Below are 18,138 nucleotides of genomic sequence, written 5' to 3' on the forward strand. Positions count from 1 at the left end.
AATGAACCCAATCTATACATACTCGGGTGGGATTAGGACCTATCTTTACCTATTAGTGTGTAGGTTGCATGGACGTAATAAAACTAGCGAACTTGATTAACTGATGAACATATATGCTGAATTATATATATATATATATATATATATATATATATATATTTCTTATGTGTTTAGTAGCTAGGCAAGATGAGTGATCGTGCGTGGATGTACACCGGTCACCCTAGTCAGAAAGAGATGACGAAAGAATGTATTCTAAAAACGAAGGACTTTGTGAAAGCTGCATTCGAAAATGGCCAGGAAATAAACTCATGCCCATGTCCACAGTGCGACAACTATAAAAAGAGAAGAAAGGTTGTAATGATTAAACACCTATAGAGGAGGGGTTTTAAGCCTAATTATACGGTGTGGACATTTCATGGTGAGTCTATACAACGCACCAGAGCTGAGGTGGCTCGTCGTCGCACCGACGAGCATGGTACCGGGATCGAAGACATGGTGCAAGACTTTGATGATGCTCATGATTCGGACGAAGAGATGGAGGAATCTGCAAAGGCCTTCTATAAAATGTCGGAGTCTTCAAAATGTCCTCTCCACGAGCACACTGAGCTTTGTCAGCTGGATGGCATTGCACAAGTAATGGCTCTGAAGGCTCAGTTCAACTTGGGAAGAGAATGCTACGACGCGATGATGACACTATTTGGACGCTTTCTACCCAAAGGCCATGTCATGCCTGCAAACCTGTACCAGTCGGACAAAATACTTTGTGTACTTAAGATGCCCTGTGAGAAGATAGATGCGTGTGAGAAAGGATGTGTCTTATTGCAGAAGGACTATTCACACTTGGACTATTGTCCCAATTGCGAGTCTTGCATGTGTGTTGTGGTAGACAACGGTATGGGTGAGAAGAGGCAAACCAAAATCACAGTTAGTGTTCTTCGGTGTATGCCAATTATACCAAGGCTTCAACGTCTTTTCATGGTCGAAGAGACAGCCAAACAGATGACATGGCACAAATTGGGCAAATGAACCGAACTAGTTGCGGATGGGAATAAGATGGCGGTACACACATCAGATGGGGAAGCGTGGAAACATTTCGATGGATTACATCCGAGTAAAGCGGTAGATCCAAGGAATCCTCGAGTGTGCATCACCACAGATGCGTTCAATCCCTTCGGCATGACGGCAACCCAATACAGTAGTTGGCCTGTATTTGTCATTCCACCCAATCCCCCCGGTCAGATTATACAAAGAAACAACATATTCCTGACGTTGATAATTCCAGGGCCCAACTATCCGGGGAAGAATATGAATGTGTACATGCATCCACTTAAGGATGAATTGCAAGAAGCTTGGGATAATGGGGTCAAGACATACGATGCCGCTAGAAAAGAAAACTTCAAATGCATGTGTGGTACATGTACTCGATGCATGACTCGCCGGCGTATGCACTATTCTTTGGATGGTGTGTGCATGGAAGGTTCCTGTGCCCCTTGTGCAAGGGAACTCTTCAGTTTCATTTGTTGCAGGCGGGTGGGAAGTATTCTTGCTTTGACTTGCATAGACAGTTCCTGGATCCTCACCATGAGTTCAGAAAAAAAAGAAGAACTTTACCAAAGGTAAAGTTCTCAAAACCTTGGCACCACCTGCGTTGATAGGCCAACAGATCCTGGATCAGTTAGACGCCCTCGAGCCAGATCCAAAGCGTCTAGGGTATTTCAAGGGGTATAATTCAGAACACGCCTGGACTCACAAGTCATGCTTTTGGGATCTATCTTACTTCAAAGACCTCCTTCTTCCACACAACATCAACATGATGCACACTGAAAATAATATCGGAGAGGCCATTTTTGGTACATTATTCGACATAGATGGGAAGACAAAGGATAATCCTAAGGCTAGAGTCGATCAAGAGACACTATGTCATAGACCGTTATAAAACATGCGAGAAGGCAAAGGAAGGCAGAAGTGGTCGAAGCCAAAGGCCTGGTTCAATCTTGGAAGGCCAGCTATGATGGAAATTATCTTGTGGGTCAAAATGCACTTGATGTGCCCCGATAGGTATGCAGCAAATCTAAGGAGGGGAGCGAGTCTTGAAAAATTAAAAATATTTGGTCTCAAGAGTCATGATTAGCACATATGGCTTGAGCGGGTAATGTCGGTGATGTTACATGTCTTTATTCCTGAGGATGAATGGCTAGTACTGACGGAGATCAACTATTTCTTCCGTGTTCTTTGTGCGAAAGAACTGTCGCCTGGTGTGGTAGATGATATGGAGGAGTTTGCACCGGAGTTGATCTGCAAGTTAGAGAAGATATTTCTGTCCGACTTCTTTAATCCAATGCAACATTTGATTTTACATCTACCGACCGAGGCAAGATTGGGTGGGACCGTGCAAAGTCGTTGGTGCTATGCAACTGAGAGGATGCAGAAGACGGTTCGAGCTAAATATAAAAATAAACATAGAATTAAATCATTGATGGCCGATGCATTCATTACTGAGGAGGTGGCTAACTTTGTGTCAGCACACTACGAAGCCAAAAATTATCATTTGCATAATCCAAAGCCTCGGTACAATGATGCCGACCCTAAAAAAGGTAGATCCAACCTCAGCCTATTCAAAGGGAAGCTCTCACCAGCTGGTGCTTCGAAACCAATAACGTTGGATGTTGAAGAATTGCAGAACATTTCATTGTATATCTTCAACAACCTAACAGAAGTGCGGCCGTACATCGAGTAAGTTCTCGGCACATTTTTCTGTAACTTCTAGTTCCTTTGAACTGCTCTTATTCCCGAAAATTTGATACAGTCGATACGTTGCCAAATTCTCGGATGGTGCGGTGATCCAAAATGATTCTGTCGAAGATTCTAAGCTTCTGGCAAAGCATGGAGGCGGCTATCCCGGTTTCATCTCTTGGTTCAAACAAACGGTAATTATCAATAATGGACCATTTCATTCCTTGGTCTAACTTGCGGCTAATGCAACAATCGTTTCGTATTAAACTTGTAGGCTAATTCAGAGTCTATGGACGCCAAATTGAGACAAGCCGCTAATGGTTTTGACTATAAGGTCCATTCATTTCAGAAATACAACATCAACAAGTATCACTTTCGTACCTTTGGCAAAGAGCTATCTATGCTGGACTGGAAATCTACAAATTGTGGTGTCTCCACTATCGGTGAAGGTGGTATTGTGTATTATGGAAGAGTTGAAGCAATTTATGTTCTTCAGTTCTGTGGTGAAAACCCACCGAACATCGTAGTCTTCAAATGTTATTGGTTCCAGCCGAAGGAGACTAGAAGGACTCATGAGCATATAGGGCTAGTCGAAATCAATCCAAGCACCCATTTAGATGTTCCCGATGTCTATATTACGGCTCAACAGGCGACCCAAGTTTTTTATCTACCGTGGGCATGCCAAACTGATAAGAATGTGAATGGTTGGTATGTTGTTTATGAAGTGCCGCCACGTGTTAGACCATCTCCCCCAGATGAAGAAGATTATGAACCTCACATTAATCCAGACACATATGACGGAGAATTCTTCCAAGAAACGTTTCAACCTTCGTGCTTCACCCCAGAACATGGAAGTAGACAGCAACAGTGAATCCGACTTCACCCTTGAGCTGGAACAAGTAGAGCCGGAACTAGAAGAGGTTACTGCGGCGGATGACCTGTCAATGCTTGATCGATTACACAAAGGCCTTCCACAAGTTCATGTCGTTGAACCCGATGAGCACGTCATTCTTGACTACACGCATGATAGTGATGATGATTATGCATTTATTGATCCAGAGTATTATTAATTTGTATGCATCCCAACCTAAATTATATATGCACATATTTTTATTCATGTCATGTATTCTATTTTTTTATGTTGTACTAATTTATTTTACTCTTTATCATGGCAGATGTTGAAAGATGGTGGGCGCGGTTCTAGATTGCTCGGTGGGTTCTTCTTCGTCGGCGGCCCGCGCAAGGGGTGGTACTTCCATTCCACCCCTATCTCTCCGTAGAGCCTTGGCGGACAGTCTAATGACACCACCCGCGGCTGCTTCTTCGTTGGCGGCGTTGCCCACTTTGAGAGGAGGTCGGGTAGGGAAGAAGGGGAGAGGTAGAGGATGTGGCCGCGGGAGACGTAGGTGGACCGCTACACCGTCCTCGCCACCACCACCAGCTCATTCACCCGAGCACAGGACCACTATGGTGGACCCGTTTGCGGTGGATTCTACGGGGACTCTGGTCCAAGAGCCTGGGGTCGACGGGCATTCGGCCCATGAGACTCCAATCCAGGAGCCTGGGGTCGACGGGAATTCGGCCCATGAGACTTTGGTTCCTGAGGCTATGTCCGAGGAGACTCCGCCATAGAGGCTTCGGCTAATGTGGAGACGTCCAGATGGGGTGCGTGGCCGGATCGGACCAAGGGGGCGGGTGGCCATTCTGTTGGTGGCGAGGATGAGTCTACGGATAGTGAGGGCGACGTGGTCGACGGGGTCACCATGTACAAGTGTGGTAGTACACGTCTCCCGGTCGTACCGGCGACCCAGGAGAAGAGGCTGGTGATTAAGCCTGAAGGGGAGAGGTAAGTGCATTTACTATTTTTTTTACCTTTTGCCTTCAAGTTTCTTCAAATATGTAATGCGTTGACCTTGTCATACTTTAGGGGTTGGATACACCCCCTTGGAGTCCGCAAGCCGAACACAGTCCTTGGTGTGCTTTGCCGGACAAATTTCCCGGGGTTTGTCACGTTGCCCGGTGAGGGTCAAGTTCCTACACTAGGATTTACCTGGGAGCACTACCAGGCTGCGCAGGCCCCGCCAAAGGAGATTGTAGATGGTGTCTTGTGCCACACGAGGGCCGAGATGGTGATCAACACCTTCTCGGTAAATTCACCTTTTATACAATCTAAAATTAACAATATAGCTAATTATTGTACTAATCGGTGTTGTCTCGTTTGATTGCCGACCTTCTACACATGTGAGGAGGGATATGAGGAGGCGGTGGCCAATGTTCTCGAGGCCGAGTGCACGCGGCTATTACAGAACATGCCACAAGGCCCGGCCACAGGCTATTCGAGACTACTACGCCACACGTGGTGTTAAGAAGGAGAAGAAGGACTGCCGCAGAAAGTATCTAAAGAAGGAGCAGTACATGAAGGTAATTACCTATTCTTAAGGCCTTCTACGTAGTTTTCTTGATTTGATTCATAGGCGCAGCGCTCAAAATTCTTTTTACTAACTTATAGGTGCCCCCGAGATGGTGTGCGGATAAGATGGATTGTTGGGAGGCGTTGGTGGATGAGTGGTGCAGAGGCAACTAGCGAGCCGTCCACGACAATGCGAAGGAGCGGCGTGCCCAAATGATTGTTGTGCCACACCATCAAGGCAGCGCCAACTTAATTTAGTTCGAACGGAACTGGGTACACGGTTTTCTTCCTTATTCATACAATTAATTCTTCATGCTAGCTTGAGCCCTTTACTAATACTTTCTTCCTCTCTTTTAGGCGCATCACAAAAAGGCGGAGGTGCCAGAGTTGTACGACCTTTATGGCATGGGCCATACTGCCTCCTACAAGAAGGCCAAGGCACTCTGTGAGTCTGACCTGGATCATCCAGAGATGTTCACCAACATCTCCTCCCACCACAAGCTCGTGAAATACAAGGACGTGGGGAAGGCTAGGAAACGGGAGGACTTTAACCCAAGCCAGGAACCTTTGGATCCAAAACTAGTGATGATATCTGGCGGCGGGAGACCCCATGGCTCGATAGCCATTGGAGATGGGATAATACGTTGTCCACTTACTCTTCCGGAGATCAAGGCGCGCCACTCGAGCTCCTGTCCTGAGATAACACGTCGTCCACAGCCAGTTGATCTCGCCATCGAGGTTAGTTGTACAGACTCAGAGAACTTTCATCCATTTCATGGTGTGTGTGGCCATTGATCATTATAGTGGTAACGAGGAATGGTGTTGCGGGCTGCTATTCAGACGAGAGAGCGGCAAACCAGGCTGCTCTTGATAAAGAGAGAGTTGCAAACCAGGCTGCTCTTCAGGATGCTCTTGAGGCGAGGGACCGGAACACGACTCAGTTGTTGGAGGAGGAGAGGGCCCGGAATGATGGGGGTCACCTCGCCATGTACGAGCTTATTGTGGCAAGTTCCTGTTTCACATTAGCTAAATCATGTGTGTAATGTCGGTTTCATTAGTAAGTAATACGACCGGCTCTTCAAAACAAAATGTGCAGTCTATGTGCGAGAAGACCGGTCAGCCCCCTCCGTCGATGCCCGTCTTTTCTTTGATTGGCACGGTGAGTTTCATTTCAATGGTCATTATAAACTAGTATTAACATTTGAGTGTCATCATGCTAATGAGACATTTCAAAATATCTTTTCTGCAGAATAACTCCCGAGCGGCATCGCATGACCCTTCTCTAGGGCAACCGTCTCCAAACGCAACCGGCCCGAGAAACCCTGGTGCTTCTCCGAGATGACCACGACGATAAGTTTTCTCTAGTTCATTTATGACATAATTAGCTAATTTAGCTCCAAAATGACGCAACTAGCTAATTTAGCTCCAAAATGACCTAATTAGCTTATTTCTCCTCTTTCTTCTTCTCCTTAACTTATTTTCCCAACAAAGACATACTTAGCTAATTATCCTCCAAAATGACATAATTAGCTAATTTAGCTCCAAAATGACATAATTAGCTACTTTTGCTCCAAAATGACATAATTACCTTAGTTAGGTAAAAAACATTACAAGAACCTTTGTTAGCTCATAACTTAGCGTATCTTCCTCCTAAATGACATAATAATCTTTTCCTCCTAAATGACATATCCTTTTCCTCTCCTTCTTATTCTCCTCCCACTTCTCCTCCTCCTCCTTCTTCTTCTTCTCCTCCTTCTCCTCCTCTTTCTTCTCGTCTTTCATCTTCTCCTTAGCTTATTTTCCCCAACAATGAGATAATTAGCTAATTTAGCTCCAAAATGATATAATTAGCTAGTTTAGCTCCAAGAAGACATACTTAGCTAATTTAGCTCCAAAATGACATAATTAGCTAATTTAGCTCTAAAAAGACATACTTAGTGATTTAGCTCCAAGAAGAGGAGAAGAGGAGAACAAAGAGGAAAAATGAAAAGAAGGAAGAAGAATAAGAAGAAGAAGAGAAGAAAAAAGAAGAAGAAGGAGAAGAAGAAGGAGAAGGAGTCCTCCTTCTCCTCCTTCTCCTTCTTCTCCTTCTTCTTATTCTCCTTCTTCTTCTCTTCTTCTTCTTTTTTCTTCTCCTCGTTCTCCTCCTCCTTCTTCTCCTCCTCCTCCTCCTTCTTCTTCTTATTCTTCTCCTTTTTCTTCTCCTTCTTCTTCTCTTCTTTCTTCTGCTGTTTCATCTTCTACTTAGCTTATTTTACCCAACAAAGACATAATTAGCTAATTTAGCTCCAAAATGACATAATTAGCTAATTTAGCTCCAAAATTACATAATTAACTTAGTTAGGTAAAAAACATCACAAGAACCTTGGTTAGCTCATAACTTAGCATATCTTCCTCCTAAATGACATAATAAGCTTTTCCTCCTAAATGACATATCCTTTTCCTCTCATTCTTCTTCTCCTCCTTCTCCTCATCCTCCTTGTCGTCGTCGTCCTCCTCCTTCTACTTCTTCTCCTTCTCCTCCTATTTCTTCTCCTCTTTCATCTTCTACTGAGCTTACTTTCCCCAACAATGGCATAATTAGCTAATTTAGTTCCAAAATGACATAATTAGCTAGTTTAGCTCCAAGAAAACATATATAGCTATTTTAGCTCCAAAATGACATAATTAGCTAATTTAGATTCAAAAAGACATACTTAGCTAATTTAGCTCTAAGAAGAGGAGAATAGGAGAAGAAGAAAGAGGAAAAATGAAAAGAAGGAAGAAGAAGAAGAAGAAGAAGAAGAAGAGAAGAAGAAAAGTTGAAGGAGAAGAAGAAGGAGAAGGAGGAGAAGAAGGAGAAGGAGAGTCCTCTTTCTCCTTCTTGTTCTCCTTCTTCTTCTTCTCCTTCTTATTCTCCTTCTTCTCTTCTTATTTTCTTCTTCTTCTTCTCCTCCTCCTCCTCCTTCTTCTCCTTCTCCTCCTCCTCCCCCTTCTTCTCCGTCTCCTCCTCCTCCTCCTTCTTCTTCTCCTTTTTCTTCTCCTTCTTCTTCTATTTTTTCTTCTCCTCTTTCATCTTCTACTTACTTATTTTCCCCAAAAAGGCATAATTAGATAATTTAGTTCCAAAATGACATAATTTGCTACTTTAGCTCCAAAATGACATAATTAGCTACTTTAGCTCCAAAATGACATAATTAGCTTAGTTAGGTAAAAAACATCACAAGAACCTTCGTTAGCTCATAACTTAGCGTACCTTCCTCCTAAATGACATAATAAGCTCAAAATGGCATAAGAACCTTGGTTAGCTCATAAATATTATATGCTTAGCTTGTTTTCCTCTAAAATGACATAACTAGGTTAGTTAGGTCAAAAAAGGCATAAGAACCTTTGTTAGCTCAAAAAGGTCATATACTTAGCTTATTTTCCTCCAAAATGACATAAGAAGCTCAAAACCGGCATGTCTCTAACTCGCCTTGCCCCTTAAGCAAGGAAACTCCTCGCGACCCTTCTCCTGCATGGGCCGTGAGTCGTCCTCTTCTTGTCTTGGACCACAACCGTATCTTGTTGTAAATGCCTTGTGCCTTCTGCTTCCTAACTCAGGACCCGTCTTGAGTATGAGATGTTGAGCCGCCATCATCTTAACCCGGACCCCTAGGTTGGGTCTCATGGCGGGATATTATCCATAACATTAGGCCCCGGATTGACTTGAACTTGTTCGCGTCAATAAACCTCTCACATTCTCGATGGCTCAAACACAATCCCAACTTGTCTTCAACAAAGACATTACCGACTTATAAACTTCTCCTGATTTTCCTCCGTGGAAATTAATGGCGTCACCTATCCCGAAATTTTAGGAATCTTCATGACTTCATTCCAACGGCTTCTCTGGTCTATCTGTTTAGCCCGACAATAGAGGCGCCATCAAATCCAAGATTTACGGCGTCCCCTAGATTCTCGCGCCTGCCATTTACATTTCCCTCCCAGCCTTTAAATACCGACAAGGGGATCTCTTTTTACTATTACCCTAGCTTCTCTTCGTCTTCTACCTCGAGCTTTCAGTCTGCGACGCGTCGTCGCTGCACCTCCCACCGACGAGCACTCCGGTACGAGGGTTTCGTCGTTGCACATTTTCTGCTTTGAGTCGCATATTCCTTCCACCTCCATCGATGCCATCAGGTAAGGTTTCATTTCCTGTAGTAGATCTGCTTTAGGTTACCCACCCTAGCTCATCGGAGTTCTCAAGGTTCGTCCTGCCGCCATTGATGGCCCATATCCGTTCAACCTCTTTAGCAAAAACACCCTCCATCGATAGGTTGCACGATGGAGATGAATCTGATCTCGCATAGACTTCATGGGTATTTTTGTGGGAACCTCGTGTACATTATCTCTTGCCGCCCCCATATTTCAATGCTATCTGGAGCCATTAAATTTTCGTTTTTTGTACCGTTAACAGATCCATCTTTCTATATGTTTTGGTAGAAAGCTGTTTATCCAATACTTAGCAGAATCCAATATCGCAGTTCCCTTGTGAACCAGTGTATTCTCTCACAAGCCGGTTTAAACATTTTGTAACTCGTCGTCTAAGTGAGACTCCTTGTATTCAGGCGACTCAAGTATCATAAACTTCTTTTATTGCCTATTTCTTGAACTCCTCATTTTTCTCAATGATTTTCACTTGCTAGAATAACCCGCCAATCATACTTATGCAGCTCGCTCCTACCTGAATCTATGAGTCATGTCGAGACCATCAAAATGCGACTGGTTACCCTCAGAAACTAGCGATGCTACCTTGCAATGATTCGTGTCGGTAGGGACCTTGTCTCCTAAGGAGATAACTAGATCGAGAGCCGCTGCTGGAGAAGTGTGACCTCAACCCGCCGAAGGAGAGGTCGTGGTTGTGGCACCCCGACTCAGAGGAAACCGGAACGCCCCGTATTCTAGCCCAGGGACAAGTCTTCTAGAATACGATACCATTGGCACAGAACAAATCAGTTCTTTATTACTATGGAAAAAGGGTTACAAGGGTACTTGGATTACAACGATACTACACCTGCCTACGGTAAATCCTACACTAGCAGCGGAACAACGACGGTTGTGATGAACTCCACTCTGCAGGGACTCTGGCTGGAACGCACATCCTAGCTCGTAACTTGGAATCCTGGACAAGCAAGCAATCATGACATGACCTGCAAACTGGCATGACACGCTAGGTGAGTACTTTTAATGTACTCGCAAGCTCACAACAGACATTAGCATTAAGGCAAGACAACATCATACCAATCAAGGTTAGGTAAAGATTTCGCATCACCATATGGATAGTTGAAAATAACTATACTAGGCTACTCTCACCATAGTCTAGTGACCAACTTGTGATCTCACCAAGAACATTCAGCGAATACCCTCAACACTTGTCATCGACATGATGCCCAACTGCTATCATACCCAGACGAGTTCTTCCATCATTAACATCATAGTTACGATTGACCACCTACTGAGGTCTGGACGGGCTGTCCAATACCATGGACACGACTATTCGAATAGATTTGACACTCTGCAGAGGTTGCACACTGTACCCACACCATGGAGCAATGACCTCGTGATCCCATTCGGGTGGACCAGTGTTGCTCCAACGAAACTTGTCTGGCCCATGACTCTTCCATCGTACCACCGACATTCATCCTCCCCCGGAGTCCTGCCCTGGGTGGCCCTGTGTCCTCATGACACCTGCCACCATCGTGGCCAAACTAAACTGTCCCAAACGGGGACCGCACACAAACAAACTCAACTGGCTCACAGGTTTATCACCGCCTACCTGATCAGGGTAGCGCGTGTGCATGACCCTCCCTCTTTGGAGGTACCGGTGAAAGATCACGCGATCAGACCAAGTCAAGGCCGTCCCATACCGGGAAATGTGGCTGCACGAATAAGCCCTGACATGTGACTCTCGGTCAACCAACTAAGGATCTTAGCCCCGAATAATTTTTCTGTCATGGCTTACACTCCGATATCATAGTAATTCAATAACTAATAAGCTCAAGCCACTGCTATTGACTCATATCCACAAACTGCCTGATGAAACCCAAAATAATCATAGACAATCATCTCAACATCATGGCATCGCAAGTAGGTAAGATACTAGTCACTAACAATCCCGTACTCACTATGTTAGTCACCTATTCAAGAGTTTACTCAAACCTTGCATAATCTCATAATTATACTTGCGATTAAATTAATTAGTTAAACTATGATATTGTAATGCAATTAAGCAAATGAGAGTTGTGGCTTTCCTGGGGATGAAGGAACCATCGGGGAGAGGTGCGGAGAGTCCGTGGAAGGATCACCGGAGAAGGTTCTCTCTCGAAGAGGGCTGATTAGAGGAAGGGGCAAAATGGTCATTTTCACGGTGGGAACACATAGTGAAAATGTAACCAACATGACGGGCTCGACGATACGAAGACGTGGGGTTTGGAATCACCTCAATCGGAGTTACGGTCGCAAAGATACGCCCGTTTGAAGTTCAGGGACTAGTGTGTAAGACTTTTATTCACACACAGGCCCCTGTCTAAAAACAGAAAGCGCCTTCAGTGCACTGCGTTTTCTAGCGGGGAAGGCGGAATGGCGCAGAAGGCACCTCCACTTATCCACGCTGGCGGGGTCCTCTCTCAATGACAGCCGGGGCCCATGGCGCCTTCTCCCGCCTCCCTCTCCTTCTTCCTCCTCCATCCTGTCTTGCCCCGATGGAACAAAGATGGGAGGTGAGACCGGCGTGCTTCGGCGACGGTCTCTGGTGGCACGGGCCACCACTCGCGGTGCTCTGTCCATGGGCACGCTCAGGGCGGCCGGGTGCATCCATCCCCTCATCTAGGGGACCTCGGGGAGGACCGGAGCAAGAGCCCCACTGGCCGAGGGAGAATGCGGCGTCGGGTGCCATTGTGCTCGCGGCCATAGGCCATCGGAGTAGAGGCGAGGGGTGGGGTGGCCCTGGTATGGTGGTGTGGGTCTCTGGTGGAGATGGAGAGAAGAGAGGGGCTCGGGGTCACCGAAATTTGAGCCGAGGTAGGTGGCGGCTATGGCCGCGATTGGAGGGCATGGGGTACTCCGGCGATGGTTGGATGGGTCGGGGAGGCGTAGGGGAGCGGGGTGGAGAGGATGGTCAGGTCGAGGCACCTCGGGACGGCTTAAATAGCCAGGACGGCGCAGGGCTCGACCACTGCTTTGGCGATGCATGCCAGAGCTTCGAGAAAGCTCATGGAAGAGGGAAGAGGCATCCATAGAGATCACAGAGGGAAGCTCTAGCGGACGCGGGGAGGGCTCAGGCGAGCTCGGGAAGGCTCGGGAGAGCTTGGGGAAGAAGATGACATGGAGGTCACAAGAAGAACATGGCGGAGCTCGTCGCGACGCGGCGAGCAAGAATCCGGAGGGTGGGAGGGCTCCAGGGAGAAGAGGACGATGAGGGGGGCTGTTGGACACGACGAGACGCGCGGTAACGACGAGCAGAGGAGGGGCCCGAGATAGCAAAGACGCAGCTCGCATCCATGGCATGCTAGGGTGGTGGTCACCACGTGAACCTGGCGATGCCATGTACTCTGGTCTCCCAAACCATGTCTGGAGTGTTGTCCCTTCAAGGAATAGCCCCATAGAGGTGATGGCTCGAAGCAAAGCACTCTGGTTAGATGGGAGTGATCACTTGAAGTTTTCTGCAGCAAACTTGGCCACCTCACTGTGATCAACACGAAGGTGATAAGGCACAAATAAGATGTTTGGGAGGTTCAGGGTAGGAACTTCTGCTACTGCAACAAAATACCTTCCAACGGCGCCAGAAATAGGCACGTCGACGGGAGAATACTTGGCTTGATCTTTCTGCTGTGGCTACGCCTTAAGGGACTTCCTAGGCAAGTATGCAAAGGATTTCCCCCGTGGCCTTGGAGCCTTGCGTTGGTGTTCCCTCGAAGCGGAAAGGGTGATGTAGCATAGCGGTGGTAAGTATTTGCCTCAGTTTGAGAACCAAGGTATCAATCTAGTGGAGGAGTATCTCAAGATCCCGCAGAAACACAAAAGCTTGCTCCCAACACTATGAAGGGGTTGTCAATCCCTTATAGATTGTTTGCCAAGTGAGAACTGAAAGCAAAAAAGTAACAAAGCAAAGTAAAAGCGGAGGTGTAAACGATGGATGTGAATAGACCCGGGGCCGTAGTGTTTACTAGTGGCTTCTCTCATGAAAGCAATTAGACGGTGGGTGAAAAAATTACTGTCGAGCAATTGATAGAACCGCGCAAAGTCGTGACGATATCTATGCAATGATTATTTCTTTATGCATCACATCCAAAACAAGTAGACCGATACTGTGTGCATCTACTACTATTGCTCCACACGTCGACCGCTATCTAGCATGCATCTAGTGTATTAAGTCCATAAGAACAGAGTAACGCCTTAAGCAAGATGACATGATGTAGAGGGATAATCTCAAACCAATGATAAAAACCCCATATTTTTACCCTTGATGGCAACTACTTGATGTGTGCCTTGCTGCCCCTACTGTCACTGGGAAAGGTCACCACATGGTAGAACCCAAAACCAAGCACTTCTCCCATTGCAAGAATCATAGATCTAGTTGGCCAAACAAAACCCAAGACTCGAAGAGACTTACAAGGATATCTAATCATGCATATAAGAAATCAGCAAAGACTAAAATATATATCATAGATAATCTGATCACAAATCCACGATTCATCGGATCTCGACAAACACACTGCCAAAGAAGATTACATCGGATAGATCTCCATGAAGATCATGGAGAACTTTGTATTGAAGATCCAAGAGAGAGAAGAAGCCATCTAGCTACTAACTACGGACCCGTAGGTCTGAAGTGAACTACTCACGAGTCATTGGAGGGGCGATGATGGTGATGAAGAAGCCCTCCAACTCCAAAGTCCCCTCCGGCAGTGCGCCGGGAAGGGTCTCCAGATGAGATCTTACGGAAACGGAAGCTTGCAGCGGCGGAAAACTATTTTCGAGGCTCCCCTGATTTTTTGTGGAATATTTGGGAATTTATAGGCCAAAGACCTAGGTCTGGCGGGGCCAGGGAGGCCACAAGCCTGCCCACCACCGCCTCCCCCTGGTGGCGGAGTGGGGTCTTGTGGGCTCCCTGGAGCCCACCTGGCTTGGCCCAAAAGCCCCCTGGTCTTCTTCCGTTCGGGAAAAAAATCATTTCAGGGTTTTTCTTCCGTTTGGACTCCGTTCCAAAATCAGATCTGAAAAGAGTCAAAAACACGGAAAAAACAGGAACTGGCACTTGACACTGAATTAATAAGTTAGTCCCAAAAAAGATATAAAAGGTACATAAAACAACCAAAGAAGACAAGATAACAGCATGAAACCATCAAAAATTATAGATACGTTTGAGACGTATCAAGCATCCCCAAGCTTATCTCCTGCTCGTCCTCGAGTAGGGAAGTGATAAGAATGAATTTTGGATGCTTTCATGCTACCTAGCATAGGTGTCCTTTGTAATTCCTCTTATGTGACGTGAATGTTCAGATCCAATAGATTCAAAACAATAGTTTGCTATTGATGTGGAAACAATAATAATTCAAGCAAACTAGCAAAGTAATCATGAACTTTCAAAATAACAAGGCCAAAAGAAAGTTATCCCTACAAAAGCATATAGTCTGGCTATGCTCTATCATCATTGCACAATGAATTTAAATCATGCACAACCCCGGTATTGGCCAAGTAATTGTGTCACACTTTTACTTTCTCAAACCTTTTCAACTCTCACGCAATACATGAGCGTGAGCCATGGTTATATCACTATAGATGGTGTGGAATGTAGTGGAGGTTGCAAGACAAAAAAGGAGAAGATAGTCACATTAACTAGGCATATCAATGAGGTGTGGAGATGCTCATCAATAGATATCAATGTGAATGAGTAGGGATTTCCATACAATTGATGCACTAGAGCTACGAGTATGTGAAAGCTCTTAAAGACAACTAGTGGGTGTGCATCCAACTTGCTTGCTCACGAAGACCTAAGGCAATTTTGAGGAAGCCTGTCATTGGAATATACAAGCCAAGTTATATAATGAAAATTTCCCACTAGCTATATGGTGGTGACAAAACGAGAGACTCTCAATCATGAAGATCATGGTGCTTAATATGCACAAGTGTGGAAAAAGTGGTAGCATTGTCCCTTCTCTCTTTTTCTCTCATTTTTTTATTTGGTGGGTTCTTTGGCCTCTTTTTTTGTGGGCTTCTTTGGCCTCTTTTATTTCCTCACATGGGACAATGCTCCATTAATGATGATCATCACACTTTTAGCTCAAAACTTAGAGTAATGATGACTCTAAATGGAATGCCTTCGGTAGTGTACCGTGGCAATGATCTAGCATGGCATAGACATCAATGGAAACATCATGCTAGATATCTTACGATCATGCAATGGCAATGTAGACGTGGTAGCACATGTCATGGTGGTAGTTGCATGGCAATATATCTCGGAATGACTTTGAAAAAGCCATAATAGGTAGGTATGGTGGGTTTTGTGCACCGATAAAAGTTGCACGACACTAAGAAGATAGTGATGGTGGAAGTTGAAAGTGCATCTAAACCATGGACTCAACATTAGTCATGACGAACTCATATACTTGTTGCAAAAGTTTTATTAGTTATCGAAACAAAGCATTCAACGCATACTCCTAGGGGAAGGGTTGGTAGGTATAAACCATCGCGTGATCCCGACCGCCACACAAAGGATGACAATCAATATACTAATCATGCTTAGATTTCATCACATAGCGGTTCCCATACGTGCATGCTATGTGAATCACTAACTTCAACACAAGTATTTCTAGATCCACAACACCTTACTAGCATGACTTCAATATTACCATAACCACAACTCAAAACTAATTGAGATGAATCAAACTTCTCTAACTATTCAATGCACATGAAGGTGGAAGTTTTCGTATCCCTTTGGATAACTACCCCTTTTGAGACTACTTTAAAAGCATAGATCAACTACCAAGCCACGCACCGCTGTGCTCTAAAAGATATAAGTGAAGCACATAGAGCAAAAGTATCTAGCTCAAAAGATATAAGTGAAGCACATGTGAGCTGAATTGTCTACCAAAGGATATAAGTGAAGCTCAACAAAATCACGGTGTGTGCATGTCTCTCTCTCTAGGTGTGCAGCAAGGATTATTGTGAAACAACAAAAATAAAAGACTCCTACGATACAAGAAGCTCCAAGCAAAAACACATAACATGTGGTGAATAAAAATATAGCCCCAAGTAACGTTACCGATGGATTGAAGACGAGAGAGGGGATGCCTTTCCGGGGCATCCCCAAGCTTAGGCTTTTACGGCATCCCTGAATCTCTTGGGGTGCCTTGGGCATCCCCAAGCTTGAGCTCTTGCCACTCTTTATCTCTTTGTCCATAAGAACTTCACCCAAAACTTAAACAAAAACTCGTGATGACATTAGTACAAGAAAGCAAACCACCACTTCCTTAGGTACTGTGGAAAATTTAAATTCTACTTGTGCTGATGTTGGGTTACTGTACTTTCAATCTTCCATGACTAATACCCCCCGATACTATCCATAGTTTCATCAAAATAAGCAACCAACACAACAAAAACAGAATATGTTAACAGCAGACCAGTCGGTAGCAATCTGTATATTTCGTATACCTCTGGTACTTCACAAATTCTGAAAACTTACGACAGTCTGAAGAATTTGCGTGGAAATCATCAGCAAAAAAATCAACTCGAAAGCTCTTACATAAAAAAAATGAAAATTCTTTTCGTGAGCAGAAAGTTTCTGTCTTTTCCAGCATGGCCAAACGATCATCCCCAAGACTAATCATAACAGTTTTGCTTGGCACAAACGCAAAAAGAAACACAAAAAAACACAATCATAACAGAATTATGAAAGTGTGGAAAACACAAAATAGAAAGAAAAATGATAGATTTGTTGGGTTGTCTCCCAACAAGCGCTTTTGTTTAACGCCCTTAGCTAGGCGAAAGGTGATGAAATCACGTATAGTCATCTTTGGTACTCAAACCATAGGTAGCCCTCATCATAGATTCATAAGGCAGTCTTATTTTCTTTCTAGGAAAGTGATCCATGCTCTTCTTTAAAGGAAATTGAAATCTAATATTCCCTTCCTTCATATCGATGATAGCACCAATAGTCCTTAGGAAAGGTCTACCAAGAATAATGGGACATGAAGGATTGCAATCAATGTCAAGTACAATGAAATCCACGGGTACATAGTTCTTATTTGCAACAATAAGAACATCATCCATCCTCCCCATGGGTTTCTTGATAGTAGAATCCGCAAGATGCAAATTAAGAGAACACTCTTCAATCTCATGAAAACCAAGAATATCACATAAAGACTTTGGAATCGTGGAAACACTAGCACCCAAATCACACAAAGCATTGCACTCATAGTTTTTGATCTTGATTTTGATAGTAGGTTCCCATTCATCATGAAGTTTTCTAGGTATAGAGACTTCTAGTTCGAGCTTCTCCTCAAGAGATTTCATCATAGCATCTACGATATGTGCGGTAAAGGCTTTGCTTTGGCTATAAGCATGTGGAGAGTTTGCAATGGATTGCATCAAAGAAATGCATTCAAACAAGGAGCAATTATCATAATTGAATTCCTTGAAATCCAAAGTGGGAGTTTCATTACTACCCAAAATTTTGACTTCTTCTACTCCACTCTCCACACCTTTATCATCAAGATAGGTGGACTCCGAATCATTGGGGCGTTTTTCAACCAAAGTGGATTCATATCCAGCCCCTCCATAAGTAGGTTTGACACGCAAAAACAAGGATTCAAGAGGAGACACACCAAGCACTTTAAGATCTTCGTGATTTGCATCACTAGAACGCACCTTTTTAAACCATTCATGTCTAGCGCGAATTTGGGCAGTTCTTTCTTTGCTCTCATTCATGGAGATACACATAGCTTTCAAAGTTTCATCCAAGTTGACCTTGGCAGGAG

This window comes from Hordeum vulgare, chromosome 5H (genome assembly GCF_904849725.1).
Source record: "Hordeum vulgare subsp. vulgare chromosome 5H, MorexV3_pseudomolecules_assembly, whole genome shotgun sequence".
Taxonomy (NCBI): domain Eukaryota; kingdom Viridiplantae; phylum Streptophyta; class Magnoliopsida; order Poales; family Poaceae; genus Hordeum; species Hordeum vulgare.